The sequence below is a fragment of the Pleurodeles waltl genome, chromosome 4_1 (assembly GCF_031143425.1).
Source record: "Pleurodeles waltl isolate 20211129_DDA chromosome 4_1, aPleWal1.hap1.20221129, whole genome shotgun sequence".
NCBI lineage: Eukaryota > Metazoa > Chordata > Amphibia > Caudata > Salamandridae > Pleurodeles > Pleurodeles waltl.
The window spans coordinates 493,414,812-493,428,506 of record NC_090442.1 but is presented as its reverse complement, the minus strand read 5'-3'; the positions used below and the strand labels follow the sequence as shown (position 1 = coordinate 493,428,506).

The following is a 13,695-nucleotide window of genomic DNA, read 5'->3' as shown; positions in this document are numbered from 1 at the left end:
TTTTAGGGGACAAATAGTCCAGGGAAAGTGTGATTTGTATTCTATCTCATGAATCATTTAGGAATTATTTGCGACATGTTGTGTAGAATATAATATACGGATATATTATATCTGTCTTATAAGAACACAGTATAGTGGATCACAGGGAATACATAGGTATTGGTTTATATAATTGACTACACTACATGGATACTGATAAGATTATATATGTATGTTGATGCAAGGCGTATAATATATTCATTATTTGACAATATTATACATAGTAATTATGTGAGACGAAAGCTGCAGGATACAACTTGCAACTTCGAGAGTAACTATTATAAATATGTACTCTTATTTGTATGGTGGGGTCGGAGATTGTGGCATTCTATACTGTACCTGTTAGATCTGTTTTGGGATGTAGTGCACACAGGTAACTTGAGTTTTGTGGTTGTTCCAATAGAAAAACGCTAAGCTGGATCATAACGCTAACGCTAATGTTACAGCTCTGGTTAATTCTTACCAGGTAACAATACCGAGCGCTATAGGAAGTTTAAAAAAGAAATGGAGTCCGTTTTTGATGTTTACGACTCCGAAAACGGAGAGAGTTATGTTTAGTCCGTCCTTTATTTTTATTTTAGAGGGAGACGCATAAATAGTTGGAAGCTACGTTGCTTCGGTTTGAAATATCGGAGCTGAATAGAACGCTAATACTGCAGCGTACTCGCGTTTAAAGATATTTGTCAGGTAAGCGTATGATATAGGGGTCAGAAATAATTGCAGCATAATAAATTATGTAGGAGTTATAGATACAAACAGAAAGATTCCTAAACAGTATATTTCTCACATGATTCCTATAGGAGTATTCAGAACATCAGAGTAACGTATAGAGACACAAGGGAGATATATATGCATTAGGTGAGTGTAAGATATACATTTATCTATTTAAAGATTACACTATGTAAGGATGTTTTGTATAAATAAATATTTCACCTGTGTCCAAGTAGGACATAAGGAGTAAACAGAATAGCTTGAAAGAAAATATGGAACATATATGTCGATCAAGGATTTTGTGAAGGTACGATCAGTTGTAATTTGGTGTATGCAATATGTATTTGTGGGTGGGCATCCACTAAGACATACACTGTATAAAGGAATGAGGTGGTTTCTTTTTATATATGGGATGTGCACTTTTTATAATTTGAACTTATTCTGGAAGAGAATTGCATGTATGCTTCGAATCACGAGTCACTGCTTTTTATATAAGGTGTATGGATTTACAAATATTGACAGATAATTACACATTTTGTCACATTTATGGATATGGGACTGATAAGGATTCTCACTGCATAATGAGAAATCACTTTGTCACAATTTAAATTGGGAGATGCTTAGACTACATAATAAATGTTCTATATAATATTATGTATACAATACCATTATAGGAAGTCCTGAAGAAGTCCAGGGATACTCCCCGGATGAAACACGTGTTGACAAAGGGACAAGGACAATGGGATTAAATAAAAGGATAAAGGAGAGAATTGCTGGACGAATTTGAAAACCTTTGGATTTACTCACAGAAATCTAATTTTAATTGACAAAAACTATTTTGGACTGTGAAATTGGGGTACACAATTGGAATTGGTGACTATTGTTTGTCGACTGTGGAGAGGATATTATAAAATAATTTTTGGACTGTTCTTTGTGGAATCTACATTTGGGATAGAAATTGTGACTGATGATTGATTTGTATTGTTTTTTTTCTTTGTCTACACTGTATATATAATAGAATCTATATGCACTATTGAAACTATATTGGCTATTTACGGTACTGTTACGTGTGCAAATGTATTTATTTTCTTCTTGCTGCAGCTATGGAGCCTGTGGACAGTGAAGACAAGGAGGCAGAAAAAGAGGACATCGACAACAGGAACTGGGTGATCCTGCAATATTTCCAGTGAGACACAGGTAAGAATACAAACCTGCTTACTACATGTACTTTAACACTACTACCTCTCAACTGCCTGTCGTTTTCACCCAGTGTATGGTCACTGAGTTGTCACTTATCCTTACGATTTCACAGATGTGGGTCCCACTGTGTGACATCTGCTTTGTTTCCTCATGGACTAGAGGTGTGTGACATAGGCATGTTGACATTAAATTTGAAAGAGCATTTTGACACTGTAATTGCTAATACACTCGAAATCACAGACAGACTCCGGATTATTTTGTGCTTCAAGGGTGTTTATTTAAGTGCTCAATAGTGGAGGGGGTTGTAAAATGGTGAGGGGTGATGGTGGAGGAATGTCCATGACAGAGTCCAGTCTATTAGTCTCACAGGTGCATTGCCCAAATGGGCATAGGAAGTGGAGCTGGGGCAGTTTGAGGATGGACAGGGTGACAAAGTGGGACAGAAGGATGACATTCAGGATGGTCTCATTTCTTGGCGGGGTTCTTGGCATCATTCTCTGTCTTTGTCCTGGATCTCAGGGACCGTTTGCGAGGTGGTTCACCCTCTGCAGGGGGTGGGGTGCTGGTGTGGTGGTCCTGTGGCGGTGCCTCCTGTCCACTAGCGCCGGCGGAGGTGGTGGGCAGTTCATCGTCCAGGCTAGTGTCAGGGGCCCCTTGTTGTGCCACAGTGTCCCTCCTGGTGTTGAGGACTTCCTTCAGCGCCCCTACGATGGTGCCCAGGGTGGAATTGATGGATCTGAGTTCCTCCCAGAATCCCAAATACTGTTCCTCCTGCAGGCACTGCGTCTCCTGAAACTTGGCCAGTACCGTTGCCATCGTCTCCTGGGAATGGTGGTAGGCTCCCATGATGTTGGAGAGGGCCTCGTGGAGAGTGGGTTCCCTTGGCCTGTCCTCTCCCTTTCGCACAGCAGCCCTCCCAGTTTCCCTGGATTCCTGGGCCTCCGTCCCCTGGACCCTGTGCCCACTGTCACTGCCCCCAGGTCCCTGTTGTTGTTGGGGTGGTGGGTTAGCCTGGGTTCCCTGTAGTGGTGGACACACTGCTGATTGACGTGTCCTGGGGACAGAGGTATGGGCCCGCTGGGTGGGTGCTGTGCTGGTGTTTCCGGAGGGGGGAAGCTCTGTGGTGGCCTGTGACTGTGTCAGGGGAACCGACTGTCCAGAGGTCCCCGATGGGCTGGGCTGGTCATCTAGATCCAGTTGGACAGGGCTGCTGTCATCACTGTGGGCTGCTTTTGTTGGTGGTGTGGACATGTGTGGACCCTCCTGTCCGGTGACATTGGGTAGGGATCCTGCAGGGATTTAAAAGGATTTTTTTTACATCTGTGTGTGGCATGGTGTGCAATGGGTGTAGGACCTTGTGTGATAATTGTTTAGGGGTGTGTGTGGGTATGTGCAGTGGCCATGCATTGGTGATGGGTGTCCATGCTTTGTAGTTGCATGCAGGGATTGGTGTTGGAATGGGTGGGTTGTGTTAGTGGGACATTTGTGAGGAGTTGGAGTGATGGGGGTGGGGGTGAGGGTGGAGGTATGTGATAGCATGCAAGCAGGGTAGGGGATGTAATAGTTAAGATTTGACTTACCAGAGTCCATTCCTCCATCTACTCCTGAGAGGTCCTCAGGATGCAGCATCGCCAAGACCTGCTCCTCCCATGTTGTTAGCTGTGGTGGAGGAGGTGGGGGTCTGCCGCCAGTCTGCTGAAACGCAAGGTGGTGCCTTGAGACTACGGAATGCACCTTCCCCCGTAGGTCGTTCCACTTCTTCCTGATGTCATCCCTATTTCTTGGGTGCTGTCCCACTGCGTTGACCCTGTCCACTATTCTTCGCCATAGCTCCATCTTCCTAGCTATGGAGGTGTGCTGCACCTGTGATCTGAATAGCAGTGGCTCTACCCAGACGATTTCCTCCACCATGACCCTGAGCTCCTCCTCCGAGAACCTGGGGTGTCTTTGCCGTGCCATAGGGTGGTGTGGGTGATGTGTGGGGTGGTGTGTGCAGTGATAAGTGCGGTCATAGGTAGTGGTGTGTTGTGTGAGGTGCGTGGAAGTTATGTGGGTGATGGTATTGTGTGCCTGTGGATGCTTGGTAGTTGTTTGTAGTGTCTCTCTCTGGCCTTCTCTCTGTAATTTTTTCGTGGGGGTTTGTGGGTGATGTAGGTGTGTGTTTTATATTGTATTGGGTGTGTGGGAGTGGTGTGCGTATGTGTATCAGGTGTGTGTATTTAGAATTGTCCAATGTGGCTGTGTTTTGTACGAGTGTGTGTATTTTGAGCGTGGCGGTGTGTACCGCCAATGGAATAACGCGGTTGAAAGACCGCCGTGTGGATTCGTGTGTAGTGATAGTGTGGGCGTATTTCTGTTGGCGTGACGGTGGAGGTTTTGTTTTCGTCAGTTTATCACTAACATTTGGTGTGGTGGACTTGTGTGGGTGTCTGAATTTTGGCGGGTTCCAAGCAGTGGTTCAAAATGACCGTGGTGGAATTCCACTGCCACCACGGTGTGTTGGCGGTCTTCTGCATGGCGGTAAGTGGCTTTTAACACTAATGTTTTAATGAGGGCCTTGATCTCATACTTTCACTTCTGGGAGGTTTCCCTGTTTGAAGATGAACCATGGACATTTGGTTAATTTGCACAAGTAAATTTCATCATTCTGTGCTTGTGATGAACTTTCTCCCTGAACTTTACTTCAAGTGGCAGGGGCTTGAACATTGATGGATCTCCGTGTCACTATTTGGTGAGGAGTCAAGTGATGGTCTGAGCTCAGGGATTCCTTTGGGAAAATAGTGCTACTGGCAAGCAGTGTATCAATTTTTTATTCAGGGTGGCACACAACTTGCTGACCTTGCTCTTCAGGAGGTCATTTAGGCTCTCTACTATTCCATTACTTTGCGGGTGGTACACAGAGGACAGTTTGTGCTTATCTCTAACAGTGCTGTTAGGTGTTCAAATATTGTGTTAGAAAAATGAGTGCTATTGTCAGATCTCATGGCTTTTTGGATCCCCCATCAGGGGAATCACTTCCCAAACTAGGAATGTGGCTGCTAACTTGGCATCGCAATGAATGTATTGTCCTGCCTCAATGCAATGGATGCATTGTCCTGCCTCAATCCATCTACAGGAGGGGCAGACCACCACTATGAGATACCTGTAGTTGTTGCACCTGTCTGTCAATTCACATTGTCCAAATGAAGAGCTTTAAAAGGACCTTGTGGTCATGGAGTGGTGGAGCTTATCACTTTTAGAGTGAGATTAGGGGAATACTGATGAAAAATCATGCAGCTATGTAGATACATGGAGATTGTGTCATGCACATTGGGGCCAAACCAGTCTTGCTATATTTGCGTTGCCAAATAATTCCTGAAAGAGTGATCTGGTGAATGAATCTGATCCAGGGCGATCACAAGCAAAGTTTGTGGTATTACTGGCTTTCCGGTAGATGGCTGTCTATACATTAGGTCATCCCCTGGCTGGATGCACCCTCTATTTTCTCATATCTGTTTTTCTTGTAAGAGGCAGCTTCCTGTACTTCCCTCAGGTTCAACCTTGCTGACTAAGTGTAATGAGGTGTGTCCTTGTCTATGGTAGTCTTTGCTTTTGGCTCCTTTGATGAGGCAGTCTGAGCCACCAGGACAGAGGCAGTTTGTGAATCTTATGGTACCTTTGGGGTGTACATCTGGCTGTATCCATAGCTGCTTGATCTGCAAGTGCATTACCCTGGGGCATGAAATCCTGTCCATATGTGGGAGCTGCATATTTCACAACCACCCCTGCATGTGGTAGTGCAAGTGTCTCAATTAGTGCCTCTAAGAGCTTTCTATGCAACACAGGCTACCATCTGATTTAAGGAACTCTCCATTGAACTACTCCATCTCATGATACTGGAGTGTACAGTGATTGTTACGTGTGCTGAATCTGAATATATTGTAATTATCTCTCCTGCTGCTGACTTGAGGGCTGCTGTTAATGATGTCAGTTCTGCTGCCTGTGCCAAATAATGTGTGAGCAATATCAATTTTTCTATGACCTGTAGTGTATCCAAGGAACCCTAATAAATTTGCTGGGGCAGCTGGTGAGAACAGTAAGCAGCCATCAATATGTTTCCCCTCAACTTCCATCTCTACTGGCTTGGTAAAAGGAACCCTTTACATTTCCCCAGAGAATCCCTGCATGTCCATGGATCTGTTGGAAATTGGAAGGCCTCCCTCTTTAATACAGGATTTTGTGGCTCCTGTATCTATGAGGAATACATGTTTCTTGTCATTGTTGGTCACTATCACAGTGGGTTCCTCATCTGACCTCTGCGTCACTGACAAGATTGGACACATACTAGAAATACTCTGTGGGCACCTTCATTGTGTGTATCCTCCTGCAGGGTTGACCAGGAAAAGATTCCCCAGACCTCTCACAGCTACCTCCCTTTGTCCATTTTAGAATGGGATTTCTGTAGAGGGTACTTGATAGTTCTATTGAATTTCAGTCCAGGGCTTGGCGTCCAGTGCCACTATATTATCTAATCTGTCCTGTACGTCAGGAGGCAATCCTTTCTTAACTGTATTTTAAAACAATACAGCATTACCTCCTGTCACTTCCCAGATCTCACCCACTTCCTAGGTCCATTTTTCTTTAATTTTATTGATGTATTGTGCGAGATCCTCATTTGCCTGTATGAACTGAATCATGAGAGATCCGATGACTAGTCTATTGGGGTACATTTTCCTCAGCTGCTCCGACACTACACCTCTGACCAGATCAAATGACGATCCAACACACCTGGTCTCAGTGAGGGTCACATTTCTAACTCCAACCTTTTGAAATACTGTGTGTTTTGTCCCATAAGAGGGAACTAAGCAGCTTTTTACATCCCCTACTGCCAGGATGATAGCTGCAGTTTGCTTGTCAAATGCTCTGATCCATTTCCCTGCTCCCTCTGTTACAATGGCAACTGTTTTCTGAGGTTTCCCTTGTCCATTTGTGGCCAAACAATATAGTGTAGTGACCCAGGGCTCTTACGTATCAGGAGAATCTGATGCAAAGGGGTTGTGGCATACTGGGGATGGTGCTGTCTGATTTACTTCTGCCATATGCACAGACATTTCCTCATGTAAGGGAATTTACAATCTGGATCACTCTCATCATACAGAATGCAGTCTTCAGCATTTGCCATGTTGTGTGGGTCAAAGGACCCCTCTCATGGCCAGGGGCTCATTTGTGGAGCTAACTGCTCAGTCCAGTCTGCTAAGTGTTCTACAAATGGTACAATGAAACGACAGCTATCCTCTCCTTCAGCGATAGTCTTACTGGGGGTGATGCCTGTGCTGCTTGAATTTGCTTGGGCACTCATTTGGTGTGTTGTGAAGAGGCACATGTCCCCTAACCTTGTTTGATCCCATTCTGAGGTCTGGCTGGCCATCAATGATTTGGAATTGTAACTGCTCAAGCTCTGTAGCTTGAATCTTCCTTCTTCTAGGGGGCACACCTTGCTCTCTTTCCCTTGCATCATTTGGGTTAGGCAGTCTCCATGTGCCCCTCGAGCAGTTTAAGTCAATGAATGGTCTTTCTTGGAGACCATAAGTATAGTGACTTACTTCTTGAGTTTGAAGGAGTTCACCCATGCTCTCAACATGCTGGTGTATGGATTCTATCCTGTCCGTGAATTTCCCAAAACTCTTCTGAGTTTGCCCAGTACAGCCTTCTCTTCTTACTTCATCTGTCTCTCCTCCTATCCCCATTGCATGATAGCCAGTCCTGCATATTCTTTGGTGAGACTTCTATGCCCCCTTCTCCTTCTGCCAAGGGAGAGGACTACTTTTAGTCCTTCTTTGTTCCCTTCCTCAAGATACAGGTTGTCCCATCATCTCTACGGTCGCATGCACATAGTGGCTCCACCCGCATTCCCTGCATCCCTTTGCTGTGGGGTGGACACTTGTTTCCTAATTTCTCTACATGAAGTGTCTGTTTTCTAAAGCAACCACAATGTTGCTGATGAAATATGTGATTGGCCATCACTATCCCTCAACTCTGCTCTTTTCTTTTCTCTTCTTGGAGTAGGGTCTAGATGCAATGCAACCTGTTCCTCTAATTGTCCTGAAAATTGTGGATCCCCTATTTTAGTTTGCTGTCTAGGAGTGCTTGCACTCTTTGGATTTGGTATTCATAGGGTTACCTTGGGATTCATTGTAGGGGACTGTGAAGGGGTTTCAATTTCAGGATTTTCCTATCCTACTGCGGCTTCTTGTGGGTGCACTGCTTGTGGGGTCATATGAGTGTGGGGGAAAAGATGGGGTACTCAAGGAATCTTCCTGTGAGGAATCTTTAAATCTTCATAAAATATTCTTCATAACGCTGTGGTGGCTTCTCATTTCTTTAATTTGGCTCCTGCATATTTACTTTGGAGGTATGTGACAACATGCTCAATTGCTCTATCATTGAATGTTCCTTCTTTTCATCAAGGATATGTATGTTTTTGGGTGGCTTTAAATCACTCCTGGCTATACTTTTGTAATTTCTTTCTGTGACTGAGTAAACACCTTCTGCATGTATTCTAAGGGGGTCTCCATGTTTAGATGATCTCAATCCTTTACCTTTTACCTTTTGTGCTACCAAATTTCAATAATTTTAAAACAGACCCACACGACTCGTTTAGTGGTAAATAATGTTATCTACTTTTTCTACTTTACCATTTTACAATAGGCCTTCAGCTTTTAGTTCTGTTTACCATGTCTACTGGGCAATTACAATATAAAGTTTTGTTACATGCAATGCATGTTCAAAATGACAGTTTGCATACTTATTCTCACAACAACATCACACTGTGACCACATTTCATTCAACTGCTCGCATTCAGTCATTCAACAAATCAAAATTCTACTAGTGATGTAAGTGACTTTTTGAATGTGCAACGGATGCACACAGTCCATCCAAAGAAAATAAAAAAAACAGCAAATCACATGTGGTGACCTTCTGGCCTTCTCTGACAAATTTATAAATACATATATTTTTGTTGATTGTGCAACGCACGTACACAATCCTTCAGCAAAAAGACAAATTGCATGTGGTGCCCTTCTATCCTTCTGTGACAAATTCAAAAATACATATATTTCAGTTGATTGTGTAAGGCACGTACACAATCTTCCAACCAAAAAACAGATTAAATTCACAAAGACATACATTTCCGTTGATTGTATAATGCACGTACACAATCCTTCAACAATAAAACACAAATCGCAAGTGGTACCCTTCTGGCCTTCTCCATTGGTTGTGCAACGCACATACGCAATCCTTCTCTGACAAATTCATAAATACATATATTTCCATTGATTGTGCAATGTACGCACATAATCCATCAACAATAAAAAACCAATTGCCTGTAGTGTCCGTCTGTCCTTTTCTTACAAATTCACAAATACATATATTTTCATCGATTGCGCGTCACACATAGACCATTCCTTCAACAAAATCAAACAAATCGCCTGCAGCGTCCTTCTGGCTTTCTCTGACAAGTTCACATATATATATTTTTATGTTGATTGTGCAAGGCACGTACACTATCCATCAACGATAAAAAACAAATCGCATGCTGTGCCCCTCCATCCTTCGCTGACAAGTTCACAAATACATATATTTCCGTTGATTGTTCAATGCATGTACACAATCCTTCAACAATGAACAAAACAAATCACATGGGGTGGCCTTCTGGCCTTCTCTCACACATTCACAAATACATGTATTTCAGTTGGTTGTGCAATGCACATACTCAATCCTTCAATAATAAAAACAAATTGCATATGTTGCCCTTTTGTCCTTCTCTGACAAATTCACAAATACAAATATTTCTGTTGATTGTGCAACACATGTACACAATCCTTCCACACAAAAGAAAAATCCCATACAGTGACCTTCTGGACTTTTCTAACAAATTCACAAATACATGTATATCCATTGGTTGTGCAACGCACATACGCAATCCTTCAACAAAAAAACAAATTGCACGCAGTGCCCTTCTGGCCTTTCTCTGACATATTCATAAATACACATATTACAGTTGATTGTGCAATGCACGGACACAATCCTTCAGCAAAAAGGCAAAATGCATGTGGTGCCCTTCTTGCCTTCTCTGGCAAATTCACAAATACATATATTTCAGTTGATTGTGTAAGGCACGTACACAATCCTCCATCAAAAAAACACAAATTGCAAGCGGTTCCCTTCTGGCCTTCTCCATTGGTTGTGCAACGCACATACGCAATCCTTCTCTGACAAATTCATAAATACATATATTTCCATTGATTGTGCAATGTACACTCACAATCCATCAACAATAAAAAAACAAATTGCCTCTGGTGTCCTTCTGTCCTTTTCTTACAAATTCACAAATACATTTATTTTCATTGATTGTGCATCACACATAGACCGTTCCTTCAACAAAATCAAACAAATCGCCTGCAGCGTCCTTCTGGCTTTCTCTGACAAGTTCACATATATATATATATTTCTGTTGATTGTGCAAGGCACGTACACAATCCATCAACGATAAAAAACAAATCGCATGCTGTGCCCCTCCGTTCTTCACTGACAAATTCACAAATACATATATTTCCGTTGATTGTTCAATGCATGTACACAATCCTTCAACAATGAACAGAACAAATCACATGGGGTGGCCTTCTGGCCTTCTCTCACACATTCACAAATACATGTATTTCTGTTGGTTGTGCAATGCACATACTCAATCCTTCAATAATAAAAACAAATCGCATATGTTGCCTTTTTGTCCTTCTCTGACAAATTCACAAATACGAATATTTCTGTTGATTGTGCAACACATGTACACAATCCTTCCACACAAAAAAAAAATCCCATGCAGTGCCCTTCTGGACTTTTCTAACAAATTCACAAATACATGTATATCCATTTGTTGTGCAACGCACATACGCAATCCTTCAACAACAAAAAACAAATTGCATGCAGTGCCCTTCTGGCCTTTCTCTGATAAATTCATAAATACACCTATTTCAGTTGATTGTACAATGCATGTACATAATCCTTTAACAAAAAAAAACTAATTGCACACAGTGCCCTTGTGGCCTTCTCTGACATATTCACAAATACATATATTTTAGTTGATTGTGCAAGGTACGACTCAATCTTCCAACAAAAAAAAATAGATCACATTCACACAGACATATATTTCCGTTGATTGTATAATGCACAATCCTTCAACAATAAAAAAGAAATTGCATGCAGACCCTTCTGGTCTTTACTGACAAATTCAAAAATTAATATATTTCTGTTGATTGTGCAACACTCATACACAATCAACAATAAAAATCAAATCTTCATGTGGTGCCCTTCTGGCTTTCTGACAAATTCATAAATACATATATTTCCATTTATGGTACTATGTACGTACACATTCCATCAACAATAAAAAAACAGGTTGCCTGTGGTGCCCATCTGTCTTTTTCTTACAAATTCACAAATACATATCTTTCCATTGATTATGCATCGCACATAGACAATTCCTTCAAAGAAAAAAGAAACAAATTGCATGCAGAGTCCTTCTGGCCTTCTCAGACAAGTTCACAAATACATATACTTCTGTTGACAGTGCAACACATGTAGGCAATCCTTCAACAACAACAAAACAAATCACATGCAGCTCCCTTCTAGCCTTCTCTGACAAATTCACAAATACAAATATTTCCACTGATTGTGCAACTCACTTACACAATCCTTCAGCAATAAAAAAATCAAATCACATGCAGTACACTTCTGGTCTCCTCTGACAAATTTGTAAATACATATATTTCTACTGATTGTGCAACTCATGTACACCATCCTTCAACAATAAAAAAAACACGTCACATACGGTGCCCTTCTGGCCTTCTATGACAAATTCACAAATACATAGGTTTCATTTAATTGTGCAGCACACGCACACAATCCTTCAACAAAAATAAACAAATGGAATGCACTGCCCTTCTGGCCTTCTCTGACAAATTTACAGATACATGTATTGTTGATTGCACAACAAACATACCGAATCCTTCAACAATAAATATCAAATCACATGGGGTTCCCGTCTGGCCTTCGCTGACAAATTCACAAATGCATATATTTCTGTTTCTTGGGCAACACACATATACAATCCTTCAACAATAAAAACCAAGACTCATGCAGTGCCCTTCTGGCCTTCTCTGACAAATTCATAACTACGTATATTTCCATTGACTGGGCAATGCACATACACAATCCATCAACAATAAAAAAAACACTCATGTGGGGCACCCTTCTGACCGTCTCTGACAAATTCACAAATTTCACACATGCATATAATTTTTATTGATTGTTCAATGCATGTACACAATCCTTCAGCAATAAAAAACAAATCACCTGCAGTGCCCTTATGGCCTTTTCTTAGAAATTAACAAATAGATATATTTCCATTGATTGTGTTTCACACATACACAATTCTTCAACAATAAAAAACAAATCACATGCAGCGTCCTCCTGGTCTTCTCTGACAAATTCACAAATACATGTATTTCTATTGGTTGTGCAACACATAGACGCAATCCTTCCACAATAAAAAACAAATTGCATGTGGTGCCCTTCTGGCCTTCTCGGGCAAATTCACAAATACATACTGTACATTTTATTTGATTGTGCAACCCATGTACACAATCATTCACCTAAAAAAAATAAAAAAACGCATACGATTCCGCTCTGGCCTTCTTTAAATTCACAAATACATATATTGCCATTGTTTGTGCAATGCACGTACACAATCCTTCAGCAATGAAAACAAATCGCATGTTGTGCCCCTCTAACCTTCTCTGACAAATTCATAAATACATAGATGTCCGTTTATTGTGCCACACACGTACACTTTCCTTCAACAATAATTAACTAATAGCATGTGGCACCCTTCTGGCCTTCTCTTACACATTCACAAATTTCACAAATACATATATTTCCGTTGATTGTGCAATGCAGGTACACAAGCCTTCAACAATAAAAAAAAATGCATGTGGGTTACATTACACCTACATCTGCGTTTAGTACTGACAAGAGAAGCACTAATGTAGAACGAGGATCACAATACGCTTTGTCCTCACCTTTAAGGGGTCAGCGGTCCCCAGAGCCTTCCCGAACCCCTGTGCACAGGCAGAGCTTCAGCTAACCTGGCTTCTGCTCTCCTCATCAAATTTGTGCACACTGGTCTCTCTGCAGTGGGGGAAGACAGTCGTGCTGAAGTGTATTTAAAATCCCTACACATCACAATAAATTTTTCTGTTCATTTTCACCAGGTAAGTTAGATTGTCTCAACTCAGCTGTTATTACAGTAGCATTCTCGGTTCAATAGCACCGTCTAAAACCTTTGAAGAGAAGTCGCAGTAGTGTCCTTGTCATAAATCCAGTGCCCCGGACAGTGCATAGACATCTGCACATTTTGTAAATGCCCATTGGTAGTCAAGAGGCCCTGCACTTACTCTTACATAAAGTCAATTTCATCACTTAACGTTTGTTGTTGGTCTTGTACATTACATCAGCATTATTGAGTGATGAATATTTTGGACAACGAGTGGTGCTGGAGTACAAGGTGTAGTGCTTGGGGCCCTAGGCCCTTATGCTACTAAAATGATAGACGCAGACACAGTGGCATGGTGCTAGTAACTGGCCCTGGGCACGTGCGTCTGGCCCTTTTTATTGGCAGGGTCACCTGACCGGTGACGCCTTTGTTGGGTG

At 41.9% G+C, this 13,695-nt stretch overlaps 1 long non-coding RNA gene across 1 annotated transcript in view; it reads left to right on the top strand.

Annotated features, from left to right (window-relative positions):
* The first annotated feature begins 633 nt into the window (after window positions 1-633).
* LOC138288529 (uncharacterized) overlaps window positions 634-13,695 on the top strand; it is a 54,260-nt gene continuing 41,198 nt past the window's right edge. The window contains exons 1-2 of the long non-coding RNA XR_011202440.1: window positions 634-726; window positions 1,852-1,947. This is a non-coding gene — a long non-coding RNA (uncharacterized lncRNA). The remainder of the gene's footprint in view (window positions 727-1,851; window positions 1,948-13,695) is intronic.